Source organism: Taudactylus pleione, unplaced genomic scaffold (assembly GCF_031769625.1).
Source record: "Taudactylus pleione unplaced genomic scaffold, aTauple2 ptg000317l, whole genome shotgun sequence".
NCBI classification, from domain to species: domain Eukaryota; kingdom Metazoa; phylum Chordata; class Amphibia; order Anura; family Myobatrachidae; genus Taudactylus; species Taudactylus pleione.
The window spans coordinates 4,140,755-4,154,757 of record NW_028284718.1 but is presented as its reverse complement, the minus strand read 5'-3'; the positions used below and the strand labels follow the sequence as shown (position 1 = coordinate 4,154,757).

Below are 14,003 nucleotides of genomic sequence, written 5' to 3'. Positions count from 1 at the left end.
CATATACATTTATGTTAAAATGAATTTGTAGAATAAATAAAATATTTCCTTATGGTCCAGTAGATAGTTTTCTAAGGTATGCATGTAGGAAAAGTGCAGGGACAAGATTTGTGAGTGCCTACAGAGTTTGGACTTCTCTCATGGACGAAGCTAAAGACTTGTCATATGCAATGTACAAATCATGCTTCCAGACACAGAAGAAAGGCAAAAGAATACGTTGCAATTTCATTTTTGAACTTTTTGTGTTTCAAAGTGAGACTATTCTTTTAAAACATTCAAAGCTATCTAGACAGAAGGGAACCTGCAGTTTTCCTGATATACCACAATACGGTTGAAATTTTAATAAGTATGCTCTTATTTGTAGAACAACTAAAATGTTTCCGTAAGATTCTATCGATAGTTTTCTATGTGTGCTTATTTGGAATGTGCAGTGACAAGATATAAAAATGGCTGCAGAGTTTGGACTTGTCTGATCGATAAAACCCAAGACTTGTAAAAAGCTATGTGTAAATCATGCATAAAGAGAAGAAAGGCAATAATAAAATTATGAATGCAAGATTCATAAGTATGTACAAATTCTATTGGGAGTATGGCAAAAACAAAACTCAGTTGATGCTATTGACTTAGCCAATTGAGAAAATCAGATATATATAAACCATGAGATGCACCGTAAAAAGAAAGAGAGGGCTTGTCAGGGAATTGAACCAGGGACCTGTCGCGCCCAAAACGAAAGTCATAGAATCATCATGTAAGCATGTTTTATTTGATATCTTAACCAATTTTATGTGAAAATTATATTATTTTAAAGCAGTCACTAATGTGTACAAGGAGGAAATATTAGCATAAATAAAATATTTCCTAATAGTCAATAATTTTCTAAGTATACTTGCTTGAAAATTGCTGTGCAAAGTTTTATGATGCCCAGCAGAGTTTTTCTGATGGACAAAACCCAAGACATGTCACATGCTGTGTGCAGATAAGTACTTACAAATAATTTTAGCAGTTTGACAAAAAACAAAATTCAATTGTGCAAATTAGTAAATACAATCTATTTTGAGAGTTTTGAAAAAACAACATTCAGTTGAAATTCACTCAGGAAATTGACTACAATAAGATAATGGAACCATTTCAAAGAATCTGAAAATTTGGGCTTGTCTGGGATTTGAACCCAGGACCTCTCGCACGCTAAGCGAGAATCATACCCCTTGACCAACGAGCCACCTACCTGAAGATTTTTCTTTGGATTTTTCAATTGATTTTAAGAAAATAGCTTTTTGTTTTTAAAACACCATATACATTTATGTAAAAATGAATTTGTAGAATAAATAAAATATTTCCTTATGGTCCAGTAGATAGTTTTCTAAGGTATGCATATAGGAAAAGTGCAGGGACAAGATTTGTGAGTGCCTACAGAGTTTGGACTTCTCTCATGGACGAAGCTAAAGACTTGTCATATGCAATGTACAAATCATGCTTCCAGACACAGAAGAAAGGCAAAAGAATACCTTGCAATTTCATTTTTGAACTTTTTGTGTTTCAAAGTGAGACTATTCTTTTAAAACATTCAAAGCTATCTAGACAGAAGGGCACCTTCAGTTTTCCTGATATACCACAATACGGTTGAAATTTTAATAAGTATGCTCTTATTTGTAGAACAACTAAAATGTTTCCGTAAGATTCTATTGATAGTTTTCTATGTGTGCTTATTTGGAAAGTGCAGTGACAAGATATAAAAATGGCTGCAGAGTTTGGACTTGTCTGATCGATATAACCCAAGACTTGTAAAAAGCTATGTGTAAATCATGCATAAATAGAAGAAAGGCAATAATAAAATTATGAATGCAAGATTCATAAGTATGTACAAATTCTATTGGGAGTATGGCAAAAACAAAACTCAGTTGATGCTATTGGCTTAGCCAAATGAGAAAATCAGATATATATAAACCATGAGATGCACCGTAAAAAGAAAGAGAGGGCTCGTCAGGGAATTGAACCAGGGACCTGTTGCGCCCAAAACAAAAATCATAGAATCATCAAATAAGCATGTTTTATTTGATATCTTAACCAATTTTATGTGAAAATTATATTATTTTAAAGCAGTCACTAATTTGTACAAGGAGGAAATATTAGCATAAATAAAATATTTCCTAATAGTCAATAATTTTCTAAGTATACTTGCTTTAAAATTGCTGTGCAAAGTTTTATGATGCCCAGCAGAGTTTTTCTGATGGATAATACCCAAGACATGTCACATGCTGTGTGCAGATAAGTACTTACAAATAATTTTAGCAGTTTGACAACAAACAAAATTCAATTGTGCAAATTAGTAAATACAATCTATTTTGAGAGTTTTGAAAAAACAACATTCAGTTGAAATTCACTCAGGAAATTGACTACAATAAGATAATAGAACCATTTCAAAGAATTTGAAAATTTGGGCTCGTCCGGGATTTGAACCCAGGACCTCTCGCACCCTAAGCGAGAATCATACCCCTAGACCAACGAGCCACCTACCTGAATATTTTTCTTTGGATTTTTCAATTGATTTTAAGAAAATAGCTTTTTGTTTTTAAAACACCATATACATTTATGTAAAAATTAATTTGTAGAATAAATAAAATATTTCCTTATGGTCCAGTAGATAGTTTTCTAAGGTATGCATATAGGAAAAGTGCAGGGACAAGATTTGTGAGTGCCTACAGAGTTTGGACTTCTCTCATGGACGAAGGTAAAGACTTGTCATATGCAATGTACAAATCATGCTTCCAGACACAGAAGAAAGGCAAAAGAATACCTTGCAATTTCATTTTTGAACTTTTTGTGTTTCAAAGTGAGACTATTCTTTTAAAACATTCAAAGCTATCTAGACAGAAGGGAACCTGCAGTTTTCCTGATATACCACAATACGGTTGAAATTTTAATAAGTATGCTCTTATTTGTAGAACAACTAAAATGTTTCCGTAAGATTCTATCGATAGTTTTCTATGTGTGCTTATTTGGAATGTGCAGTGACAAGATATAAAAATGGCTGCAGAGTTTAGACTTGTCTGATCGATAAAACCCAAGACTTGTAAAAAGCTATGTGTAAATCATGCATAAAGAGAAGAAAGGCAATAATAAAATTATGAATGCAAGATTCATAAGTATGTACAAATTCTATTGGGAGTATGGCAAAAACAAAACTCAGTTGATGCTATTGACTTAGCCAATTGAGAAAATCAGATATATATAAACCATGAGATGCACCGTAAAAAGAAAGAGAGGGCTTGTCAGGGAATTGAACCAGGGACCTGTCGCGCCCAAAACGAAAGTCATAGAATCATCATGTAAGCATGTTTTATTTGATATCTTAACCAATTTTATGTGAAAATTATATTATTTTAAAGCAGTCACTAATGTGTACAAGGAGGAAATATTAGCATAAATAAAATATTTCCTAATAGTCAATAATTTTCTAAGTATACTTGCTTGAAAATTGCTGTGCAAAGTTTTATGATGCCCAGCAGAGTTTTTCTGATGGACAAAACCCAAGACTTGTCACATGCTGTGTGCAGATAAGTACTTACAAATAATTTTAGCAGTTTGACAAAAAACAAAATTCAATTGTGCAAATTAGTAAATACAATCTATTTTGAGAGTTTTGAAAAAACAACATTCAGTTGAAATTCACTCAGGAAATTGACTACAATAAGATAATGGTACCATTTCAAAGAATCTGAAAATTTGGGCTTGTCTGGGATTTGAACCCAGGACCTCTCGCACCCTAAGCGAGAATCATACCCCTTGACCAACGAGCCAACTACCTGAAAATTTTTCTTTGGATTTTTCAATTGATTTTAAGAAAATAGCTTTTTGTTTTTAAAACACCATATACATTTATGTAAAAATTAATTTGTAGAATTAATAAAATATTTCCTTATGGTCCAGTAGATAGTTTTCTAAGGTATGCATATAGGAAAAGTGCAGGGACAAGATTTGTGAGTGCCTACAGAGTTTGGACTTCTCTCATGGATGAAGCTAAAGACTTGTCATATGCAATGTACAAATCATGCTTCCAGACACAGAAGAAAGGCAAAAGAATACCTTGCAATTTCATTTTTGAACTTTTTGTGTTTCAAAGTGAGACTATTCTTTTAAAACATTCAAAGCTATCTAGACAGAAGGGAACCTGCAGTTTTCCTGATATACCACAATACGGTTGAAATTTTAATAAGTATGCTCTTATTTGTAGAACAACTAAAATGTTTCCGTAAGATTCTATCGATAGTTTTCTATGTGTGCTTATTTGGAAAGTGCAGTGACAAGATATAAAAATGGCTGCAGAGTTTGGCTTGTCTGATCGATAAAACCCAAGACTTGTAAAAAGCTATGTGTAAATCATGCATAAAGAGAAGAAAGGCAATAATAAAATTATGAATGCAAGATTCATAAGTATGTACAAATTCTATTGGGAGTATGGCAAAAACAAAACTCAGTTGATGCTATTGACTTAGCCAATTGAGAAAATCAGATATATATAAACCATGAGATGCACCGTAAAACGAAAGAGAGGGCTCGTCAGGGAATTGAACCAGGGACCTGTCGCGCCCAAAACGAAAATCATAGAATCATCAAATAAGCATGTTTTATTTGATATCTTAACCAATTTTATGTGAAAATTATATTATTTTAAAGCAGTCACTAATGTGTACAAGGAGGAAATATTAGCATAAATAAAATATTTCCTAATAGTCAATAATTTTCTAAGTATACTTGCTTGAAAATTGCTGTGCAAAGTTTTATGATGCCCAGCAGAGTTTTTCTGATGGATAAAACCCAAGACATGTCACATGCTGTGTGCAGATAAGTACTTACAAATAATTTTAGCAGTTTGACAAAAAACAAAATTCAATTGTGCAAATTAGTAAATACAATCTATTTTGAGAGTTTTGAAAAAACAACAAGATAATAGAACCATTTCAAAGAATCTGAAAATTTGGGCTCGTCCGGGATTTGAACCCGGGACCTCTCGCACCCTAAGCGAGAATCATACTCCTAGACCAACAAGCCACCTACCTGAATATTTTTCTTTGGATTTTTCAATTGATTTTAAGAAAATAGCTTTTTGTTTTTAAAACACCATATACATTTATGTAAAAATTAATTTGTAGAATAAATAAAATATTTCCTTATGGTAACAATACACAAAATTCAATTGTGCAAATTAGTAAATACAATCTATTTTGAGAGTTTTGAAAAAACAACATTCAGTTGAAATTCACTCAGGAAATTGACTACAATAAGATAATGGAACCATTTCAAAGAATCTGAAAATTTGGGCTTGTCTGGGATTTGAACCCAGGACCTCTCGCACCCTAAGCGAGAATCATACCCCTTGACCAACGAGCCACCTACCTGAAGATTTTTCTTTGGATTTTTCAATTGATTTTAAGAAAATAGCTTTTTGTTTTTAAAACACCATATACATTTATGTAAAAATGAATTTGTAGAATAAATAAAATATTTCCTTATGGTCCAGTAGATAGTTTTCTAAGGTATGCATATAGGAAAAGTGCAGGGACAAGATTTGTGAGTGCCTACAGAGTTTGGACTTCTCTCATGGACGAAGCTAAAGACTTGTCATATGCAATGTACAAATCATGCTTCCAGACACAGAAGAAAGGCAAAAGAATACCTTGCAATTTCATTTTTGAACTTTTTGTGTTTCAAAGTGAGACTATTCTTTTAAAACATTCAAAGCTATCTAGACAGAAGGACACCTGCAGTTTTCCTGATATACCACAATACGGTTGAAATTTTAATAAGTATGCTCTTATTTGTAGAACAACTAAAATGTTTCCGTAAGATTCTATCGATAGTTTTCTATGTGTGCTTATTTGGAAAGTGCAGTGACAAGATATAAAAATGGCTGCAGAGTTTGGACTTGTCTGATCGATAAAACCCAAGACTTGTAAAAAGCTATGTGTAAATCATGCATAAATAGAAGAAAGGCAATAATAAAATTATGAATGCAAGATTCATAAGTATGTACAAATTCTATTGGGAGTATGGCAAAAACAAAACTCAGTTGATGCTATTGGCTTAGCCAAATGAGAAAATCAGATATATATAAACCATGAGATGCACCGTAAAAAGAAAGAGAGGGCTCGTCAGGGAATTGAACCAGGGACCTGTTGCGCCCAAAACAAAAATCATAGAATCATCAAATAAGCATGTTTTATTTGATATCTTAACCAAATTTATGTGAAAATTATATTATTTTAAAGCAGTCACTAATGTGTACAAGGAGGAAATATTAGCATAAATAAAATATTTCCTAATAGTCAATAATTTTCTAAGTATACTTGCTTGAAAATTGCTGTGCAAAGTTTTATGATGCCCAGCAGAGTTTTTCTGATGGACAAAACCCAAGACATGTCACATGCTGTGTGCAGATAAGTACTTACAAATAATTTTAGCAGTTTGACAAAAAACAAAATTCAATTGTGCAAATTAGTAAATACAATCTATTTTGAGAGTTTTGAAAAAACAACATTCAGTTGAAATTCACTCAGGAAATTGACTACAATAAGATAATGGAACCATTTCAAAGAATCTGAAAATTTGGGCTTGTCTGGGATTTGAACCCAGAACCTCTCGCACCCTAAGCGAGAATCATACCCCTTGACCAACGAGCCACCTACCTAAAGATTTTTCTTTGGATTTTTCCAATTGATTTTAATAAAATAGCTTTTTGTTTTTAAAACACCATATACATTTATGTAAAAATGAATTTGTAGAATAAATAAAATATTTCCTTATGGTCCAGTAGATAGTTTTCTAAGGTATGCATATAGGAAAAGTGCAGGGACAAGATTTGTGAGTGCCTACAGAGTTTGGACTTCTCTCATGGACGAAGCTAAAGACTTGTCATATGCAATGTACAAATCATGCTTCCAGACACAGAAGAAAGGCAAAAGAATACCTTGCAATTTCATTTTTGAACTTTTTGTGTTTCAAAGTGAGACTATTCTTTTAAAACATTCAAAGCTATCTAGACAGAAGGGCACCTGCAGTTTTCCTGATATACCACAATACGGTTGAAATTTTAATAAGTATGCTCTTATTTGTAGAACAACTAAAATGTTTCCGTAAGATTCTATTGATAGTTTTCTATGTGTGCTTATTTGGAAAGTGCAGTGACAAGATATAAAAATGGCTGCAGAGTTTGGACTTGTCTGATCGATAAAACCCAAGACTTGTAAAAAGCTATGTGTAAATCATGCATAAATAGAAGAAAGGCAATAATAAAATTATGAATGCAAGATTCATAAGTATGTACAAATTCTATTGGGAGTATGGCAAAAACAAAACTCAGTTGATGCTATTGACTTAGCCAATTGAGAAAATCAGATATATATAAACCATGAGATGCACCGTAAAACGAAAGAGAGGGCTCGTCAGGGAATTGAACCAGGGACCTGTCGCGCCCAAAATGAGAATCATAGAATCATCAAATAAGCATGTTTTATTTGATATCTTAACCAATTTTATGTGAAAATTATATTATTTTAAAGCAGTCACTAATGTGTACAAGGAGGAAATATTAGCATAAATAAAATATTTCCTAATAGTCAATAATTTTCTAAGTATACTTGCTTGAAAATTGCTGTGCAAAGTTTTATGATGCCCAGCAGAATTTTTCTGATGGATAAAACCCAAGACATGTCACATGCTGTGTGCAGATAAGTACTTACAAATAATTTTAGCAGTTTGACAAAAAACAAAATTCAATTGTGCAAATTAGTAAATACAATCTATTTTGAGAGTTTTGAAAAAACAACAAGATAATAGAACCATTTCAAAGAATCTGAAAATTTGGGCTCGTCCGGGATTTGAAACCGGGACCTCTCGCACCCTAAGCGAGAATCATACTCCTAGACCAACAAGCCACCTACCTGAATATTTTTCTTTGGATTTTTCAATTGATTTTAAGAAAATAGCTTTTTGTTTTTAAAACACCATATACATTTATGTAAAAATTAATTTGTAGAATAAATAAAATATTTCCTTATGGTAACAATACACAAAATTCAATTGTGCAAATTAGTAAATACAATCTATTTTGAGAGTTTTGAAAAAACAACATTCAGTTGAAATTCACTCAGGAAATTGACTACAATAAGATAATAGAACCATTTCAAAGAATCTGAAAATTTGGGCTCGTCTGGGATTTGAACCCAGGACCTCTCGCACCCTAAGCGAGAATCATACCCCTAGACCAACGAGCCACCTACCTGAATATTTTTCTTTGGATTTTTCAATTGATTTTAAGAAAATAGCTTTTTGTTTTTAAAACACCATATACATTTATGTTAAAATGAATTTGTAGAATAAATAAAATATTTCCTTATGGTCCAGTAGATAGTTTTCTAAGGTATGCATGTAGGAAAAGTGCAGGGACAAGATTTGTGAGTGCCTACAGAGTTTGGACTTCTCTCATGGACGAAGCTAAAGACTTGTCATATGCAATGTACAAATCATGCTTCCAGACACAGAAGAAAGGCAAAAGAATACCTTGCAATTTCATTTTTGAACTTTTTGTGTTTCAAAGTGAGACTATTCTTTTAAAACATTCAAAGCTATCTAGACAGAAGGGAACCTGCAGTTTTCCTGATATACCACAATACGGTTGAAATTTTAATAAGTATGCTCTTATTTGTAGAACAACTAAAATGTTTCCGTAAGATTCTATCGATAGTTTTCTATGTGTGCTTATTTGGAATGTGCAGTGACAAGATATAAAAATGGCTGCAGAGTTTGGACTTGTCTGATCGATAAAACCCAAGACTTGTAAAAAGCTATGTGTAAATCATGCATAAAGAGAAGAAAGGCAATAATAAAATTATGAATGCAAGATTCATAAGTATGTACAAATTCTATTGGGAGTATGGCAAAAACAAAACTCAGTTGATGCTATTGACTTAGCCAATTGAGAAAATCAGATATATATAAACCATGAGATGCACCGTAAAAAGAAAGAGAGGGCTTGTCAGGGAATTGAACCAGGGACCTGTCGCGCCCAAAACGAAAGTCATAGAATCATCATGTAAGCATGTTTTATTTGATATCTTAACCAATTTTATGTGAAAATTATATTATTTTAAAGCAGTCACTAATGTGTACAAGGAGGAAATATTAGCATAAATAAAATATTTCCTAATAGTCAATAATTTTCTAAGTATACTTGCTTGAAAATTGCTGTGCAAAGTTTTATGATGCCCAGCAGAGTTTTTCTGATGGACAAAACCCAAGACATGTCACATGCTGTGTGCAGATAAGTACTTACAAATAATTTTAGCAGTTTGACAAAAAACAAAATTCAATTGTGCAAATTAGTAAATACAATCTATTTTGAGAGTTTTGAAAAAACAACATTCAGTTGAAATTCACTCAGGAAATTGACTACAATAAGATAATGGAACCATTTCAAAGAATCTGAAAATTTGGGCTTGTCTGGGATTTGAACCCAGGACCTCTCGCACCCTAAGCGAGAATCATACCCCTTGACCAACGAGCCACCTACCTGAAGATTTTTCTTTGGATTTTTCAATTGATTTTAAGAAAATAGCTTTTTGTTTTTAAAACACCATATACATTTATGTAAAAATGAATTTGTAGAATAAATAAAATATTTCCTTATGGTCCAGTAGATAGTTTTCTAAGGTATGCATATAGGAAAAGTGCAGGGACAAGATTTGTGAGTGCCTACAGAGTTTGGACTTCTCTCATGGACGAAGCTAAAGACTTGTCATATGCAATGTACAAATCATGCTTCCAGACACAGAAGAAAGGCAAAAGAATACCTTGCAATTTCATTTTTGAACTTTTTGTGTTTCAAAGTGAGACTATTCTTTTAAAACATTCAAAGCTATCTAGACAGAAGGGCACCTTCAGTTTTCCTGATATACCACAATACGGTTGAAATTTTAATAAGTATGCTCTTATTTGTAGAACAACTAAAATGTTTCCGTAAGATTCTATTGATAGTTTTCTATGTGTGCTTATTTGGAAAGTGCAGTGACAAGATATAAAAATGGCTGCAGAGTTTGGACTTGTCTGATCGATATAACCCAAGACTTGTAAAAAGCTATGTGTAAATCATGCATAAATAGAAGAAAGGCAATAATAAAATTATGAATGCAAGATTCATAAGTATGTACAAATTCTATTGGGAGTATGGCAAAAACAAAACTCAGTTGATGCTATTGGCTTAGCCAAATGAGAAAATCAGATATATATAAACCATGAGATGCACCGTAAAAAGAAAGAGAGGGCTCGTCAGGGAATTGAACCAGGGACCTGTTGCGCCCAAAACAAAAATCATAGAATCATCAAATAAGCATGTTTTATTTGATATCTTAACCAATTTTATGTGAAAATTATATTATTTTAAAGCAGTCACTAATTTGTACAAGGAGGAAATATTAGCATAAATAAAATATTTCCTAATAGTCAATAATTTTCTAAGTATACTTGCTTTAAAATTGCTGTGCAAAGTTTTATGATGCCCAGCAGAGTTTTTCTGATGGATAAAACCCAAGACATGTCACATGCTGTGTGCAGATAAGTACTTACAAATAATTTTAGCAGTTTGACAAAAAACAAAATTCAATTGTGCAAATTAGTAAATACAATCTATTTTGAGAGTTTTGAAAAAACAACATTCAGTTGAAATTCACTCAGGAAATTGACTACAATAAGATAATAGAACCATTTCAAAGAATTTGAAAATTTGGGCTCGTCCGGGATTTGAACCCAGGACCTCTCGCACCCTAAGCGAGAATCATACCCCTAGACCAACGAGCCCCCTACCTGAATATTTTTCTTTGGATTTTTCAATTGATTTTAAGAAAATAGCTTTTTGTTTTTAAAACACCATATACATTTATGTAAAAATTAATTTGTAGAATAAATAAAATATTTCCTTATGGTCCAGTAGATAGTTTTCTAAGGTATGCATATAGGAAAAGTGCAGGGACAAGATTTGTGAGTGCCTACAGAGTTTGGACTTCTCTCATGGACGAAGGTAAAGACTTGTCATATGCAATGTACAAATCATGCTTCCAGACACAGAAGAAAGGCAAAAGAATACCTTGCAATTTCATTTTTGAACTTTTTGTGTTTCAAAGTGAGACTATTCTTTTAAAACATTCAAAGCTATCTAGACAGAAGGGAACCTGCAGTTTTCCTGATATACCACAATACGGTTGAAATTTTAATAAGTATGCTCTTATTTGTAGAACAACTAAAATGTTTCCGTAAGATTCTATCGATAGTTTTCTATGTGTGCTTATTTGGAATGTGCAGTGACAAGATATAAAAATGGCTGCAGAGTTTGGACTTGTCTGATCGATAAAACCCAAGACTTGTAAAAAGCTATGTGTAAATCATGCATAAAGAGAAGAAAGGCAATAATAAAATTATGAATGCAAGATTCATAAGTATGTACAAATTCTATTGGGAGTATGGCAAAAACAAAACTCAGTTGATGCTATTGACTTAGCCAATTGAGAAAATCAGATATATATAAACCATGAGATGCACCGTAAAAAGAAAGAGAGGGCTTGTCAGGGAATTGAACCAGGGACCTGTCGCGCCCAAAACGAAAGTCATAGAATCATCATGTAAGCATGTTTTATTTGATATCTTAACCAATTTTATGTGAAAATTATATTATTTTAAAGCAGTCACTAATGTGTACAAGGAGGAAATATTAGCATAAATAAAATATTTCCTAATAGTCAATAATTTTCTAAGTATACTTGCTTGAAAATTGCTGTGCAAAGTTTTATGATGCCCAGCAGAGTTTTTCTGATGGACAAAACCCAAGACTTGTCACATGCTGTGTGCAGATAAGTACTTACAAATAATTTTAGCAGTTTGACAAAAAACAAAATTCAATTGTGCAAATTAGTAAATACAATCTATTTTGAGAGTTTTGAAAAAACAACATTCAGTTGAAATTCACTCAGGAAATTGACTACAATAAGATAATGGTACCATTTCAAAGAATCTGAAAATTTGGGCTTGTCTGGGATTTGAACCCAGGACCTCTCGCACCCTAAGCGAGAATCATACCCCTTGACCAACGAGCCAACTACCTGAAAATTTTTCTTTGGATTTTTCAATTGATTTTAAGAAAATAGCTTTTTGTTTTTAAAACACCATATACATTTATGTAAAAATTAATTTGTAGAATTAATAAAATATTTCCTTATGGTCCAGTAGATAGTTTTCTAAGGTATGCATATAGGAAAAGTGCAGGGACAAGATTTGTGAGTGCCTACAGAGTTTGGACTTCTCTCATGGATGAAGCTAAAGACTTGTCATATGCAATGTACAAATCATGCTTCCAGACACAGAAGAAAGGCAAAAGAATACCTTGCAATTTCATTTTTGAACTTTTTGTGTTTCAAAGTGAGACTATTCTTTTAAAACATTCAAAGCTATCTAGACAGAAGGGAACCTGCAGTTTTCCTGATATACCACAATACGGTTGAAATTTTAATAAGTATGCTCTTATTTGTAGAACAACTAAAATGTTTCCGTAAGATTCTATCGATAGTTTTCTATGTGTGCTTATTTGGAAAGTGCAGTGACAAGATATAAAAATGGCTGCAGAGTTTGGACTTGTCTGATCGATAAAACCCAAGACTTGTAAAAAGCTATGTGTAAATCATGCATAAAGAGAAGAAAGGCAATAATAAAATTATGAATGCAAGATTCATAAGTATGTACAAATTCTATTGGGAGTATGGCAAAAACAAAACTCAGTTGATGCTATTGACTTAGCCAATTGAGAAAATCAGATATATATAAACCATGAGATGCACCGTAAAACGAAAGAGAGGGCTCGTCAGGGAATTGAACCAGGGACCTGTTGCGCCCAAAACGAAAATCATAGAATCATCAAATAAGCATGTTTTATTTGATATCTTAACCAATTTTATGTGAAAATTATATTATTTTAAAGCAGTCACTAATGTGTACAAGGAGGAAATATTAGCATAAATAAAATATTTCCTAATAGTCAATAATTTTCTAAGTATACTTGCTTGAAAATTGCTGTGCAAAGTTTTATGATGCCCAGCAGAGTTTTTCTGATGGATAAAACCCAAGACATGTCACATGCTGTATGCAGATAAGTACTTACAAATAATTTTAGCAGTTTGACAAAAAACAAAATTCAATTGTGCAAATTAGTAAATACAATCTATTTTGAGAGTTTTGAAAAAACAACAAGATAATAGAACCATTTCAAAGAATCTGAAAATTTGGGCTCGTCCGGGATTTGAACCCGGGACCTCTCGCACCCTAAGCGAGAATCATACTCCTAGACCAACAAGCCACCTACCTGAATATTTTTCTTTGGATTTTTCAATTGATTTTAAGAAAATAGCTTTTTGTTTTTAAAACACCATATACATTTATGTAAAAATTAATTTGTAGAATAAATAAAATATTTCCTTATGGTAACAATACACAAAATTCAATTGTGCAAATTAGTAAATACAATCTATTTTGAGAGTTTTGAAAAAACAACATTCAGTTGAAATTCACTCAGGAAATTGACTACAATAAGATAATGGAACCATTTCAAAGAATCTGAAAATTTGGGCTTGTCTGGGATTTGAACCCAGGACCTCTCGCACCCTAAGCGAGAATCATACCCCTTGACCAACGAGCCACCTACCTGAAGATTTTTCTTTGGATTTTTCAATTGATTTTAAGAAAATAGCTTTTTGTTTTTAAAACACCATATACATTTATGTAAAAATGAATTTGTAGAATAAATAAAATATTTCCTTATGGTCCAGTAGATAGTTTTCTAAGGTATGCATATAGGAAAAGTGCAGGGACAAGATTTGTGAGTGCCTACAGAGTTTGGACTTCTCTCATGGACGAAGCTAAAGACTTGTCATATGCAATGTACAAATCATGCTTCCAGACACAGAAGAAAG

At 32.5% G+C, this 14,003-nt stretch overlaps 6 non-coding genes across 6 annotated transcripts; all 6 read right to left on the bottom strand.

The window, feature by feature from the left end:
* Positions 1-1,147: 1,147 nt before the first annotated feature.
* Positions 1,148-1,219, bottom strand: TRNAA-AGC (transfer RNA alanine (anticodon AGC)). The gene has a single exon. It is a non-coding gene; the product is annotated as a tRNA-Ala (tRNA).
* A 1,217-nt stretch (positions 1,220-2,436) lies between these two features.
* Positions 2,437-2,508, bottom strand: TRNAP-AGG (transfer RNA proline (anticodon AGG)). Its single transcript has one exon. It is a non-coding gene; the product is annotated as a tRNA-Pro (tRNA).
* A 2,469-nt stretch (positions 2,509-4,977) lies between these two features.
* TRNAP-AGG (transfer RNA proline (anticodon AGG)) lies at positions 4,978-5,049 on the bottom strand. Its single transcript has one exon. It is a non-coding gene; the product is annotated as a tRNA-Pro (tRNA).
* A 3,149-nt stretch (positions 5,050-8,198) lies between these two features.
* TRNAP-AGG (transfer RNA proline (anticodon AGG)) lies at positions 8,199-8,270 on the bottom strand. Its single transcript has one exon. It is a non-coding gene; the product is annotated as a tRNA-Pro (tRNA).
* Positions 8,271-10,776: 2,506 nt separating this feature from the next.
* TRNAP-AGG (transfer RNA proline (anticodon AGG)) lies at positions 10,777-10,848 on the bottom strand. The gene has a single exon. It is a non-coding gene; the product is annotated as a tRNA-Pro (tRNA).
* A 2,470-nt stretch (positions 10,849-13,318) lies between these two features.
* Positions 13,319-13,390, bottom strand: TRNAP-AGG (transfer RNA proline (anticodon AGG)). The gene has a single exon. It is a non-coding gene; the product is annotated as a tRNA-Pro (tRNA).
* Positions 13,391-14,003: the final 613 nt, after the last annotated feature.